Here is a 14,550-nt window from a genome sequence, read left to right as displayed (position 1 = left end):
GTTTTTTTTTTTAATATTTACATCATCATGTTATTTATTCCACAGAGATGATGCCAGATAAATAAATAATATAAATATCATTATAAAATAAACTTACTTCCGCACAAATAAACATATCAAAGAATTACCGAGAAGCTACAAAAATCGGCATCAAGAGAATGAATGAAAAAAAAGTAACTTAATGGAGGGTAATATTAAAATATTTTTGATGTGACCCCGTTTTCAATTTCGGCAGTACAGGAGTCGCTTGTCAAAATTACACGTTACACGAATATTGCCTTTAAATTCGCAACTGCATTACCGGCGCCCCATAGTAAGTATCGTTGAGTAGAGGAAAGAAATCATTGCTAGCTGAAATTATTGCAGAAATATTATTTTTATTTTTTATTTTTTTATTATTATTTTTTTTTTTAATTTTAGCGATATAATTGTAACAAGTTCTTATTTTTTTTGACATCTCAACAAAGATGAAGACAAATAAGGAAGTCTGGACATTTACAGGGTTTACGACCGCCATGTTACTCACGTGCAGCATTACCCTGGTAACATTTGACGTAATTTTATTTTTCTGAAAACGCCGTTTATGTATTGTTTTTCAACAGCTTTTTTTCAAAAACAGTTTTTCTTCGAAATAAACATATGTGGTTTTGAAAAGTTATTATAAGGTAAGGAGTTAAAAAATACACATGTATAAAACAATTTTATCAATTTATATTATATATATATATATATATATATATATATATATATATATATATATATATATATATATATATATATATATATACGCATTCTAAAAAAAGTCAAATTCCAATATAGTCGTACGTTCTAAAAAAAACAAAATCCAATGTACTCGTACATTCTAAGAAGAAACAACATTCCAATATACCATACATATATTATTTTTTTTAAATCGCGCACGTAAACGGGTCGCACCTCTAGCGTAGTCGTCCGCGTTATAAATTTCAGCGTTCGAGATCTCGGCCTTATGTTGCGATTTATCGTATATGGGGCCTTAACAATTGTCGCTTTGAAGGCTGTCAGAGTTGTGCAATTTTGCTCAAGCATTTTTCCGTTTTTAACGTGAGCTGATTTAAATATTGAATCGATAACACTAGTGCATGCATCCCGTAATTGCCAGAAGTCGGCTCGTTAGGCTAATGTGGTATGGTGACCTCACCCGAGTGATGTTGACGCATTCGGAGATGAATTTTCTCAATCAGTAAAAAAATATTTGTCGCCCGCAAATATAGCATTCGTATAGGTGTGTTGTCTTTTGTATACGTGATGTGGTTTTTAACATATCGACATTTTATTTATTTATTTGTATGACGTGTCAATTTTCCCACTGGGAATGATTATCTCGCATTCCTCGGATGATATGTCGTTTTTCTGCAATTTTTTTTGTACTAAGCTGCTGGACGTATCACTGTCACGCCGCTTCCCCGCAGGCGTTATTAGAACGCCATACCACTCTGTCTTTGCAAACATTCTTTGCGTCTTCCGCGTTCGTGCATCTCCAAGTATTTGACATACCTATATGAGTTTTTCTCGTTTTTTTCTGCTCCTTATTCCAACTACATTCGTCTCATATATATATAATATAGGATCAATCGTTATGACCTTTTTTTATTCTTAATAAACATCCAAATATTTCATTTTAACCGTGGTATCTTTATTATCATCGTAATGAACAGTTTTTGGCATTTACTTTTAGTTTTTTTTTAAAGATAATATCTTTCAAATGTTGGCCACGACTGCGTTTTGGAACGTCCAATCTAAAGATTAAATTTTCGATGACGCGTTAAAGCATTTTTATAATGTTGGCTTCCAATGCCTCAATCGAAGCTGACTTCCGCAAAAACTTGAAACTCAAACAAATTCAGCTTCCGTTTTTTGTGTCCGCAAAATTCGAAAAGCAGCCGATGGTTTGACTATTTTACCTTATGTTGCATCAGATAAATGAATGTGGCCTTTAGAAATGTAAAGGATCGCCACCCCTGATCTCTGGACTCGAAAATTAGTAGATTAAAAATAGCTACTGTCTTCTTCCTGGCTAAATCCCAGCTTATTGTCCTTGTAGACTGCTGGGGTCAGCTCTCCTCGTCCTCAGGTTATAGGTCCTTCTATCCTGGACAACGTCACCAAGGCCATGCCTTCGAATCGTGTTATCTTTCTGCAGCACCCATGACATGCGTGGCGTTTAAAAAAACTACAGTGAAATAAACAAATTAAAAATAAATAACGTTGAATCTCATTGTACGCCATTCAATGGTTGTTTTTTTTTATTTTATATTTTCAAAAGTTAATTCGTGTATTTGTTTGCGGGGATTCTCCTCTACTGATTTCATCGTCAATTACGTCATAGAGAAAAATTCTCAGAATGCAACAACCGACAATAATACGCGATCGATAATTGCTTAGACAATTACAAATATCGTGATTTTATTTATTTATTTCCTTCTAGGAATATTTTGTAACTTAACAATGGCTCTTGGCGTAAATTTGTAGCAATGAATCATATGAATGTGCGAAAAATGAAAATTAAAACATATTATTTATTGATTCGGCATTAACTTTGTGGAATGACATGATTATATTATTAAAATTAAATACTTGAATACACCACTTTCATGAGTTTTATTTTATTTACGACTAGTTTCGAAAACGACAGATGTTTTCATCTTCTGGTACAAATTAAAACTTTAATTCAATTATTGTTTAAATTTGTACCAGAAGATGAAAACATCTGTCGTTTTCGAAACTAGTCGTAAATAAGATAAAACTCATTAAAGTGGTATATTCTTTTTTATTTTTATTTTATTTCTTAAGTTAGCTTATATTAAAACTAATATAAACTATTATATACATTTACATCATCTTTATATATTTACATTTCCTTACAGTAACTTAGACATTTATTTTAAAATTCTTTCAGACATTTTTCATTCTTCATACATTCAGGCATCTCATCATACATTTTTAAACCCTTATACATCAAGCAATTTTGCGACTCAGCTCTTTTCAATAATGGTAGTCTTATTTTATCCTTTTGTCTAGTAGCATATTCATGACAATTTTTGTTTAAGACAACTTTATCCTTAAAATATTTTGGTAATTTATCGTGAAAAAATTTATGTATAAATATCAACATATTAAATTTAAGTCTTCTTCTTACAGATAACCATTTTAGTTCATCTCTCATTTTTTTTACATTGCTATATTTATTTATTCAAGTGTTTAATTTTAATAAAATAATAGTAAAACAAATTTACTGGCGAATGCATAAAATAATAGAAGGAGAGAAAGAAGACAAAAATAAAATTTGGCATGATTTAATATTTCAATACTTAAAAATGGTAAGATCAGGTGGTAGAATAATCGGCGGGTATGTATGAAGAGATGCATGAATCTTGAAGAGGCGAAAATGGTGTGCAAACACAGATAGGTGTGGCGTCCTATTCTCTCTGCCTACCCCTGCGGAGAAACGGCGTGACAGTTAGTTAGTTATTTAGTTAAAATATTAACTTTGTTATCCATACGTTTAAACAAAACGTTGGTGATGAAACATCTCGCTGAAATTTTAGTCCATCGGCTTTAATATGCTTCATTCGACTAGTATCATGGCTACTGTATAATTAGCTTTTACATAGCATTTTGACTTTGAGTCGCTCTAGCATTCAGTTATATTTAATGTGTATTTAAAAGTCGTCCGCATAATGTTGTGTTTGGTTGCTACACGAATAAACCATGGAAGAAATTGTCACGATAGTGAGATACTTCCATATATGGGATATGATACGAACTACGCACACAGATTTTTCTTTTGGTGGTTTTATGTATACTTAAAGAAAAAAGGTGTGGAATGCTACGCGGGCCACATGTAGACAACCGGAGGGTCGCATGCGGCCCGCGGGCCGCGGGTTGGCCACCCTTGCTATAAACTAACAAAAAAACAAAAAAGAAGAAAAAGTCTTTCTCCGAGCACAAGAACTCAGTCTCTTTTTTGGAGAGGCTCAGCGCAACTAACATTATAAGATAGTATTAAGTAGAAATGTATGGATTAATTTTTTATTTTTTTTTACAAAATACATATTTAAATATTACAAACTAGTTGGTAAATATGCAATACATTTCATGTATAGCGTTTCTACCTCTCTAATAAAGTAGATACTTGTGTTTAGAGAGGTAGTTCGTTTTACATTTTTTTTAAGCAAATGTAAATTAAACAAAGTAAATTAAAATTAAAATAAACATATTTTTTGGTATGGAGTCAAGGTAGGGGTGAGTCTTATATATATTTTTTTTTATTATTTTAGTTTTAAAGATTTCATAGTTATAGACTTATAACTAATATGTATATATTAAATAAATATTTTTAATTTTATATTTGAATGTTAGTGGGAAAAGAAGCAGAGGAAGACCGAGAAAAACATGGCACGATCAGGTATGCCAAATACTTGAAAGTGGTCAGGTTAGGAGTCGTAACAATCGGCGGGTATGTATGAGGAGATGCATGAACGTGGAAGAGGCGAAGAATGTTTGCAAGGACAGAGTGGTGTGGCGCTCTATTCTCTCTGCCTACCCCTGCGGGGAAGCGGCGTGATGGTTAGTAAGTTAGTTTTTAATTCTCTCTTTCTTAAATGAAAAAAAAGTTGTTCCTTTTTTATTATATTAGATAAATAAATAAATAAAAAGAGACAATTGGAGTTAATTCAACAGTGATTGATCATTTGTACCAGAGTTCGAAGTTCCGACGGTGGAGTGCGTGTGCACTGCGCACGAACGTCCCTGCGTCGCTAGCGTGAGTATGACGCAAAACAAAATCAATGTCAAAATGATGTAAAATAGGGAAAAAATTATACATTTTACGACAGCGCAGCCTAGAGAGTCGGCATTCCGCCTTGACCTAACAGTGGGCAGTTTTAATCATATTTATTTGCGAGTCTCGCGAACGACTCGTATACGTAACACAATCTCGTGCATTTGCGAAGGGTAAACTGCGAATGTTATAACAGTAATACATGCTGACTGGCCATATCCAGCTTTTAACCCTGAATATCTTGCACGACAATTATTAGGCACGTACAAATCGTCCCTGAAAAGGTAAGAGTTAACGGATGAGTATACAGTTAGACACCGCTCAACGCTGCACAGCTATGATGCCTCGTTTTACGCGGTGGAATTGAGATTAAAATTCTGGAATTTTCGTAACAGATCAAATAATAATGGGATTTTTTTATACGGGTATTCAACAATTAATCCTTAGTCTGTCAAATCAAGGCTTTACGTTTCTTATGCATAAAAATACATTAATATTAACAGAACGTCATGAACCTAATAATAAAGGTCGTCGTCATCGTGGGTGAAAATCAATTTCACGACAAGACTACCAGACTGTGAAGTTCAATGAGCAAAGCACTTGATCGAAACTTACAAGAAAAATGTATCAAAAGTCAATGGACCATTGTCAGACGGGAGGAATATCTAATTTAACATACTCAACCTTTAAAGGATTGTATTAGACTCGTTTTGTGTTTATAATAGCCGATATAATCACTATTTCTATCCAACATTTTCTTTTGGAAAATTCGCCTACGTAAATACGTTGTTTTCGTAAGTTGGTAATGAATGACGTCACCGAAGCGATGGAATTATTTTGATATTGGTAACATTACTAAATTATTTGCGGCTCTATTTGTTGATGTCTATGATACACCCTTATGTTATTTATTTATTTTTATTTTTACGTATAGTATTTATTTATTTAATTTATTTATTTGAACTTTATGTACAGAAAATAAATAAGTACATTGGCGGTTTATTGCTAAAAAGCAATATCTTCCAACCAATCAAAAACAGACTAGTGATATTTATCAAAACGTTTGATGCTAAATATAGCCGTTTGCAATCAGAGGGTTGATAGTACTTGCACATTTAATAAATAATAATAATAAAATCCGCACCCCAATGGTGCATAGGGCACTGCGTCATATAAACGCAGTGTTATCTTGATCGTTTACATATGAAGGAAAGGTAATCAGCCCTCCGCTTCAGGCCCTCCGCTTCAGGTACCAGTCCAGGGTAATATTGAATAAATATGACAGTGAAAAAATCACTAATATTTTTATTTTACCCCCCTTGGGAATCGAACCCGGGACCTCCAGAACGGTAGCCGAGCATGCTGACCATTACACTACGGAGGCGGACGAAAAAAACACATTTAAAAAACATTCATTACAAATCGACATCGAAAAGATAAAAGATGATAAAGGAGGTAGAGGGAGAAACTAAGGGAGGAGGTTTGATGGACCGTTAGGATTTTAATGATAAATAGTAATGTCTCAGACATTTCTTAAAAGTTATTAGAGAAGGTGCATTTTTACAGGGTAATTCATTCCATAGTCTGGCCGCTTGGACAGATAAGGAATTACTGAAGAATGATGTGTTATGGCGAGGAATAGAAAGTGTCCTTTCTTGGGAAGAATGAAGTGATAGACCATGATTTATCAATTCATATAAGATAAATAGTCACTTTGTTTAAGTGAGGCACAAACACACTACCGACAGACACACTTCGAATACCAGGGAATCAGCTTTGTGGAAGAGTAGGCAGAATATGTTTCAAAATGACCCCGATTGACCAACAGGTCATTGCGGCTGTAGGTACCCGAACCGGGTCAACCGTCGGCCAATACGAGACACAATTCCGCAACAATGCACTCGATAATGCAACCGAGTCTGCGTTTGTGACATCTTTACTCCATTATTCCATTCAAACGCTTTGTGGGTCACGCATTGTTTTCAAGCGGGCAGATAAAAATAAGTATCGATGATAGACTATCGCTATCCCCGCCGGTTGGTCGGCTTCCGTTCTGGAGGTCCCGGGTTCTATTCCCAGAGGGGGTCTAATAAATAAAAGTGATTTTTTCACTCTAATATTTATTCAATATTACCTGAAGCGGAGGGCTGATCACCTTTCCTTCGTGTATTAACAATCAAGATAACACTGCGTTTACATGCTGCAGTGCCCTATGCACCATTGGGGTGAGGATAAGGGTTCGAATGAATGACTGTTTTTCGAGTCCAGAGTCATTGCGGCTGTAGGTACCCAAACCGGGTCAACCGTCGGCCAATACGACACACAATTCGGCTGTCCAAATTTAAAACACAGTAAGGGACATTTTTTTGTAGTACGTTTTTTTTGCATTTATGGACTTAGTTGACTTTACTTAGTCCAAAAATGCAAAAAAAAACGTACTACAAAAAAATGTCCCTTACTGTGTTTTACATTTGGACAGCCGAATTCCGCAATAATGCACTCGATAACGCAACCGAGTCTGCGTTTGTGACATCTTTACTCCATTATTCCATTCAAACGCTTTGTGGGTCACGCATTGTTTTCAAGCTGGCAGATAAAAATAAGTATCGATAATAGACAATCGCTATTCCCGCCGGTCGGTCGGCGTTGAATAAAAACAAATGGGTCATATATAAAAATAACGCCGTGCGATATTTTCAATTCTGTCGATATCTTCGTGCTCTAAAATGAGAGCATTTCTCGACAGTCGTGATTTTTTCACTCTTTATCTTGTTTTTCCACCCATTTTGCTGGTTTGAAATCATCGCAATTTGCTTCGTACCATTGGGTACATTGCATTATACATGTTGTGTGCCCACGCACAGGAATATGAGGGATGTCTTGTTTATGTTTAAAATATATGTAAATTAATGTATGTAAATTCAGGTATCACCTAAAATTGGGTGCTTTGCCATTAAATTAAAAATGTATGTAAATTTGTTTATTTGACGTGAAGTCAAATGGATTCAAAAATATATAAAAATATATTGGAGTCTTCAACACGAAATAATACATTTTCGGAATTATTATTTTTACTTTCAATTATTTAAAGCATTAAATGATTGATAATTAAAAATATAACAACCAAAAAGATGTTTGAAAATTATGTAAACTAATCGGCTGTCCAAACTTAAAACACAGTAAGGGACGTTTTTTTGTAGTTCGTTTTGTTTGCATTTTTGGACTAAGTAGAATCTACTAAGTCCAAAAAAGCAAAAAAAACGTATTACCAAAAAAATATCCCTTACTGTGTTTTGAGTTTGGACAGCCGTAATGCATGTAAACAAATGATGAGAAGTGAAATGGATTTTTTTTTTAAATAAACAATAGGAAAAAATATATAAAGAAGTGTTCTACATAAAAGGCTTTTAGGTTTCTTTAAAGCATTGAATAATGGAAAGTTTAAATAAAACAAAAGAATATTTCCAATTTTTTTAATTTTTAAATGATGTTTTACTTAGTAAATACCGCTATTTCATAAAATCTACTGTGTCAAAAACCGGTTTTTGAAAATGATGCGGAATGCATCGAAACACGTGTCACGGTAGATTTTAAGAAAAAGTGGTATTTACTAAGTAAAACATTAATTAAAAATGGATAGATTTTACCACAAAGTGACTGCCGAATCAATAATTGAAAAAAATCCAATGATTGAGTTTATGTCTATGCAACCTCGAGTTTTATTTTCAAAGCTGCTATTCTAATTTCTCACGTAATTCCTCCATATTATACTACATATTTCGCATATCATCAACCCTTAGTTCCTTTACTTACTGCATATACAATGGACACTAAAAAAAAAATTGTCATAGCTTCGACCCAATGCGGTGCCTTGTACACCATTGGCCGCGGGTAGGGTCAAGAACATATGTTTTAGCGATGGATATAATACAGTAATTTTTTTTATCGAGGAAAACATGTAACTATCCAATATTCACCACTCATAAGATATCGAAAAAAATGTATGTGACAACATGCTCCTGTTGCGTTGGGAATGCGTTCAGAAATACATCAGACGTTGTTTTGTATTAAATAACACTCACTGTTATTTAATACAGATTAGTACCGTGTTATTTTTATTAGCAGTAATAATACATATTAGCATATTGGCGCGGGAGACAGCAATAAAGGACAATGTTTCAAGATTTGTTACATTTGCGAATGAATTCATAAGCTAGTCTCCGGCCATAAGGGTCCAAATTCAAAAACGTGCTTAGAATAAAAAACTTTCAAAAGTAATGATGCAATGAGATAATCGAAAAAATCGTAAAAAGTCGAAACCTTCATCTTCAAACCCTTATCCGTACCCGATAGTGCATAGGGCACTGCATCATATAAACGCAGTGTTGTCTTGATCGTTCAAACATGAGCAAAAGGTGATCAGCCCTCCGCTTCAGGGTATTATATTAAATAACTTATAAATTATAGTGAAAAATCACTCGAAATACGTGAATTATATTTTTTGCACAATAAACCCTTTGGACAGTTAGCAGATTAAAATTTGGACAATTACCGGTTTATTTATCTTTTGAGTCAGGAGATGTAGAGTTCCAAAAAAATGAGCAGTATGGTTGTCAATCATGGGTTGAATGATGAATGTTACACGTGTGTAAAGTTATCACTTAACCAACCTATGACAGGTCATAAGCTCTGTAAATACCCAGATTTTCTTATTCTTCTCCATCCATATTGAAATGTCAAAATGGACAAAACAAACATTTGAACATTTTAAATTCCATCTTATTTTTATATTCCTGCTTTAAAATGGTATCATGTGTTAGCTTAGTTCGTAAATAAAAAACGACGTCTAAATAAATATTAAAATAACTAAGTGAATACAAATAATATTATAAAATAATCATGTTTGTGTTTCTCGATTTCGCTTATCGCAGAAGCTAGAATTTTTAAATTATAAATCTACAGTCAATAATACTCTTCGCATCCATCAACCTTCGTAAATACATAAATAAATAAATAATAAAACATCATGAAGTGTGAAAAATGATGGAACGACATATAAATATCCACGAAGGTTTACATAATAGTCAATAATAAATTTAGATAAATGGCAATCGAGGTTAGTGTATAAGACCTTCGCATCTCGGCAATCGGCAGCATACATCGCTCACTCCTTTCGAGAACGTCATAAATCAAAAATCGTCAATTTTCAGTCGTGTATATTTTCGGAATGCCCAGAAAATGTACTATATCCCAGCAAAAGAGGCATATTTTTAACTTAATATTTACCCGCTACAGGGCAGAAAGTGTTGTTTTTGCATTTTGAAGAAAAGGTATTGCTTAAGTATTTTTTTTAAATATATTAAATATTTTTCAAATGGAGAAAAAACCTTCAGGTTTTACCTAAAAAGATCTGTTGCACAGTGAAAAGTTCAATAAATGGCTTAATATTTATTTTTAATAAATTGTAATATATTTTTTAAACTTTAAAAACGTTCTCCTGAAAAATTAAGTTTTTTGATTTATGACGTTCTTGAAAGGAGTGAGCGACATGTGAAGCTGCCGGCCAAACAAATTCAGGACACATGCGGTTCAAACGTCATCTCACGCACTCGCGGGTCCAGTATTCAATAGTATACTATCGTAAAATATTTGTGATAAGCGACCTTGATCTTTATACTGATGGGTTATCAATGCGTTAATCATCGCGGCATTGATTTTCTAATGTCCAACGCGCCTTCTACTCACTCGATTGTTTCAGAGGGACTTCCCCATTGCAGTGATTGAAATCATGGCATGTTAAATTCATTTAATTCAAACCCTTATTTTTAATGTTGGTGTCATTGCCAAATTATTGGCGGCTCTATTTGTTGATGTCTATGGTCTCTCCCTCACCCTTCCACCCCTCATATTTGTATAACACAAATGGTAGTGCAGTGGTAAACAAACAATCCACACTGCTACTATTACAGCTCTATAAACCATATACAATATACCATATGACGCCATAAAACGTTCGATGACGGAAATTTGATGACGTATGTGAACGCCCGTTTTTCGTTTTATTCAAATATCTAAAGTTTAAACCTTCATATCTCCCTTAGTTCTCTAGATTTCAATAAGAATGCTACCGATAGTCTTGTGATTTTTCGTATTAATTTACTAGCCAATAATCACACATCGTGATATATATCCATTCACAATCAGTTCGGCCGCAGTACACAATACGAGCACGTAATCACTTACGGCAAATATTACACGTAACCGACACGTGCGTAGGTACCGAGCGGTGACGCAACGCGCCCCGTAACCGAGCCGCGCTCGCGGCGGTCGGGGGCTTACGCAACACCCGTTCAGATGAAGCAGAAATAAAAGGAGAAAGTGTAGGAATACATAAAAAAAAATGTTGCGAATCGTGCTCACTTTCGAAATGGCCTCCGCGCGGCCGGCTGTAGGGACCGCTTACAGATAAGACTGCCTTAACTCTTTCTGACGCAGTGTCTTGTAATCGCACAAATTTGCAATAGATGTTGGAATGGTGAAATATTGAAAGTTTTTTTTTAATGAGAAGTCTTCTTCTTCTTTTTACAGATCCTCGGAATTTGCCCATGACGCCATCTGTCGCTGGCAGTCAACATCGCTCTTGGGATGTTGACTGCCAGCTATCTCTCCACCGTTTTGAAGGTCTGCCTGGGGGTCTGCGCGTCCTTCAGGGTTTCCTTGGAGGGCGATACGTGGAAGTCTGTCTTCAGACATTCTGTTTACATGATCATTCCAGTATCGCCTTCGGAATTGCATTTATTTTTTTACCTAGCTTATTATGTACAAGGTTCATGTATCATTTAGTGGATTTTTGTTACTTCTAACTAAAAAAAATATTTTTTTAAATCTATGTTGAGAAAAGGAGGGATAATCTAGTGTGGGTCAATCAGAAACTTCTCAGCATTTGTTCGCTGCTGGAAGGAAACCCCGTAAAACATCTCAGGAGAAGCCGGAATATAGAAAGAATCCAAGACTGAGATAAGCCTTATCGATAAAATTATGAAAGGTGTTTTGAGATGGGCATGTTAATCGAATGAGTGAAGAAATAATTGTTGAACAACTTTATGAGGTGAATGTAGTTGGAAAAAATGCAGAGGAAGACCGAGGAAAACTTCAGCACGATCAGGTATGTCAAATACTTCAGAGCGGCCGGGCCAGGAATCCAATTGGACCTGGTAGGTGGCACTGCGATCGAGAAATTGCACTCGTTTTTTTGCTATAGACAATGTGAAATGACATAACGATGATTTAATATATTTTTATTCATTACAATCTAGCGTTAGTGCATCCTTGACAATTTTTACTTAAAAAAGCATATCTGTTTTTGTTTCGAAACAGTTTAATAATGCCCTCGCAAGGCAAAACACCTTTAACAAAAACAAATATCTCAGCAGAATCAGTAATCACATGTTCATATCTTCTTCTAACCCTTATTCGCACCCAATAATGCATAGGGCACTGCATCGTATAGACGCAGTGTTACCTTGACGTTACTTACATGAAGGTAAGGTGATCACTCCTGCGCTTCGGGGACCAGTCCAGAGTATTATCAAATAAATAGTTGAGTATAATATCACTAATTTTTATTTCCAGAACGGTAGCTAAACACGCTGACCGTTATGGACACGTTGGACGGGTATGTTGATATATATATATATATATATATATATATATATATATATATATATATATATATATATATATATATATATATATATATATATATATATATATATATATATATATATATATATATATATATATATATATATATATATATATATATATATATATATATATATATATATATATATATATATATATATATATATATATATATATATATATATATATATATATATATATATATATATATATAACGTGGTAATATTTTCCTTTTGAAAATTGCGTGTAAATAATATGTAAAGTGGGTGTATAATAATAAAATAAACAATGTGTTGCTTTGTAATTAAAGTTTATTCTTAATTTATCTTTATAATAATTTTTATATCTATCTATCTATCTATCTATCTGATTCTGACAGTTAATAATATTATCGGAAGTCTTTTGTTTTATTCTGAGCTGGAACTGTTTTGTGTAGGTACTATTTGTAAGTACTTAATAAAATGTATAGGTAGGTACCTAGTTATTTTATTACATATATATATATATATATATATATATATATATATATATATATATATATATATATATATATATATATATATATATATATATATATATATATATATATATATATATATATATATATATATATATATATATATATATATATATCGTAGTCATACAGGAGATAGTGACCAAGTGTATATTTTTACAAAAACGTGATCATTGACTATTTGATATCTTACTAGCTTAATATTGCTCTGAAAAAAACCCAAAGGATGTAAAACTTGGAAGTATAATATATTGACTTGTTAAAAATGACTAACTGCATTGATGTTTATTTTCTTGCCGAGCAAAAGTGACATAAATGGCCCTCCTGAACATTTTACGTTTTGTCAGTTAGTCACTTTCTCCTGTACGACTACGATTCTTCTTCTTCTCCGTCTTAATCCTCATTGCTGAGGGTTGTGACCCTTGCAGAAGCAATGACTCTTCTCCAGTTATCCCTTGACTGCGCTGCACGTAGCGCTCCAACCACTGAGGTGCCTGCTGCTGCCTTAATTTGATCGGTCCATCGTGTGGGGATCTTCCTCTCCCTCTCTTTCCCTCCAGGCTACCGATCACAACTAGTCGTTCCAGGCTATCCTCGTTGCCACGCGCAACGTGTCCAAAGAACTGGAGAATCCGTCGGGTACAGATATTGGCCAGAGACAAGCCATCCAAGCGTAGTTCCTGGCGAATGGACTCATTGGTGCGTCTAGCTGTCCATGGAATTCGGAGCATGCGCCTCCAACACCACATTTCGAAGGCATCAATTTTTCTCCTTTCTGCTGCTTTTATAGTCCATGTTTCAGCAGCATAGAGAAAAATGGAGTGGACCAAGCTCCGGACCAATCTCTAGTCCCAGTGCCTTGCTCTCAATCTCTACTCGTTTAAGGAGATCTACCATCTCTTTTGGGTCTTTGGCCAGAAGTGTTGTGTCGTCCGCATATCGTATATTGGACAGCTTTACGCCACCAATGGACACTCGACTACGATATATAAGTAATAAGAGATGACGAAAAAACAAAATGTTTTTTTTTTACAAAAATAACGAGGTAAAGAAATTACAGGCGTAAAATTAATTACTCTTTCGGGTAAATTAATTCGGGTGTGAAAAGGTTAAGGTCGGAGTTCGGTTAAGGTATCATATAACGTACTGCGAGAGACTCGCTTATGGGAAAGATAATAGGGCATTGTTTAGTGTTATATAACTTACGAGGTGCGAATAGTGTACTATCTAAAATCAAGATAAAGCAACCGACTTTATTTTCACAAATTAAAAAAACATATTAATTTACAGAAAAACGTTGTATGTATGTTCGAATGGTGATATAAGGAAAGAATGCATAGCATTATCGATAAAATTAAGAAGGGAGTGTTGAGATGGTTCGGAATTTGAATCGAATGAGTGAAGAAAGAACACTAAAACAAATTTATGAGGCGAATGTGGTTGGTAATGGAGGCAGAGGAAAACTGAAAAAAACCTTGACACAAGTATTTCAAATACTTGAAGGCGGTCA

General features: G+C 34.1%; 1 protein-coding gene across 1 annotated transcript in view; it reads right to left on the bottom strand.

The window, feature by feature from the left end:
* The window catches only part of LOC148311446 (uncharacterized), a 143,626-nt gene that overhangs the window by 89,202 nt on the left and 39,874 nt on the right, over window positions 1-14,550 (bottom strand). The gene's annotated exons all lie outside the window — the stretch shown is intronic.

This window comes from Brachycentrus maculatus, unplaced genomic scaffold, assembly GCF_059751285.1.
Source record: "Brachycentrus maculatus isolate JH-2025_06_01 unplaced genomic scaffold, ASM5975128v1 h1tg000065l, whole genome shotgun sequence".
Lineage (NCBI taxonomy): Eukaryota > Metazoa > Arthropoda > Insecta > Trichoptera > Brachycentridae > Brachycentrus > Brachycentrus maculatus.
The sequence above is the reverse complement of the archived record's forward strand: the minus strand, read 5'-3'. Positions and strand labels throughout refer to the sequence as shown.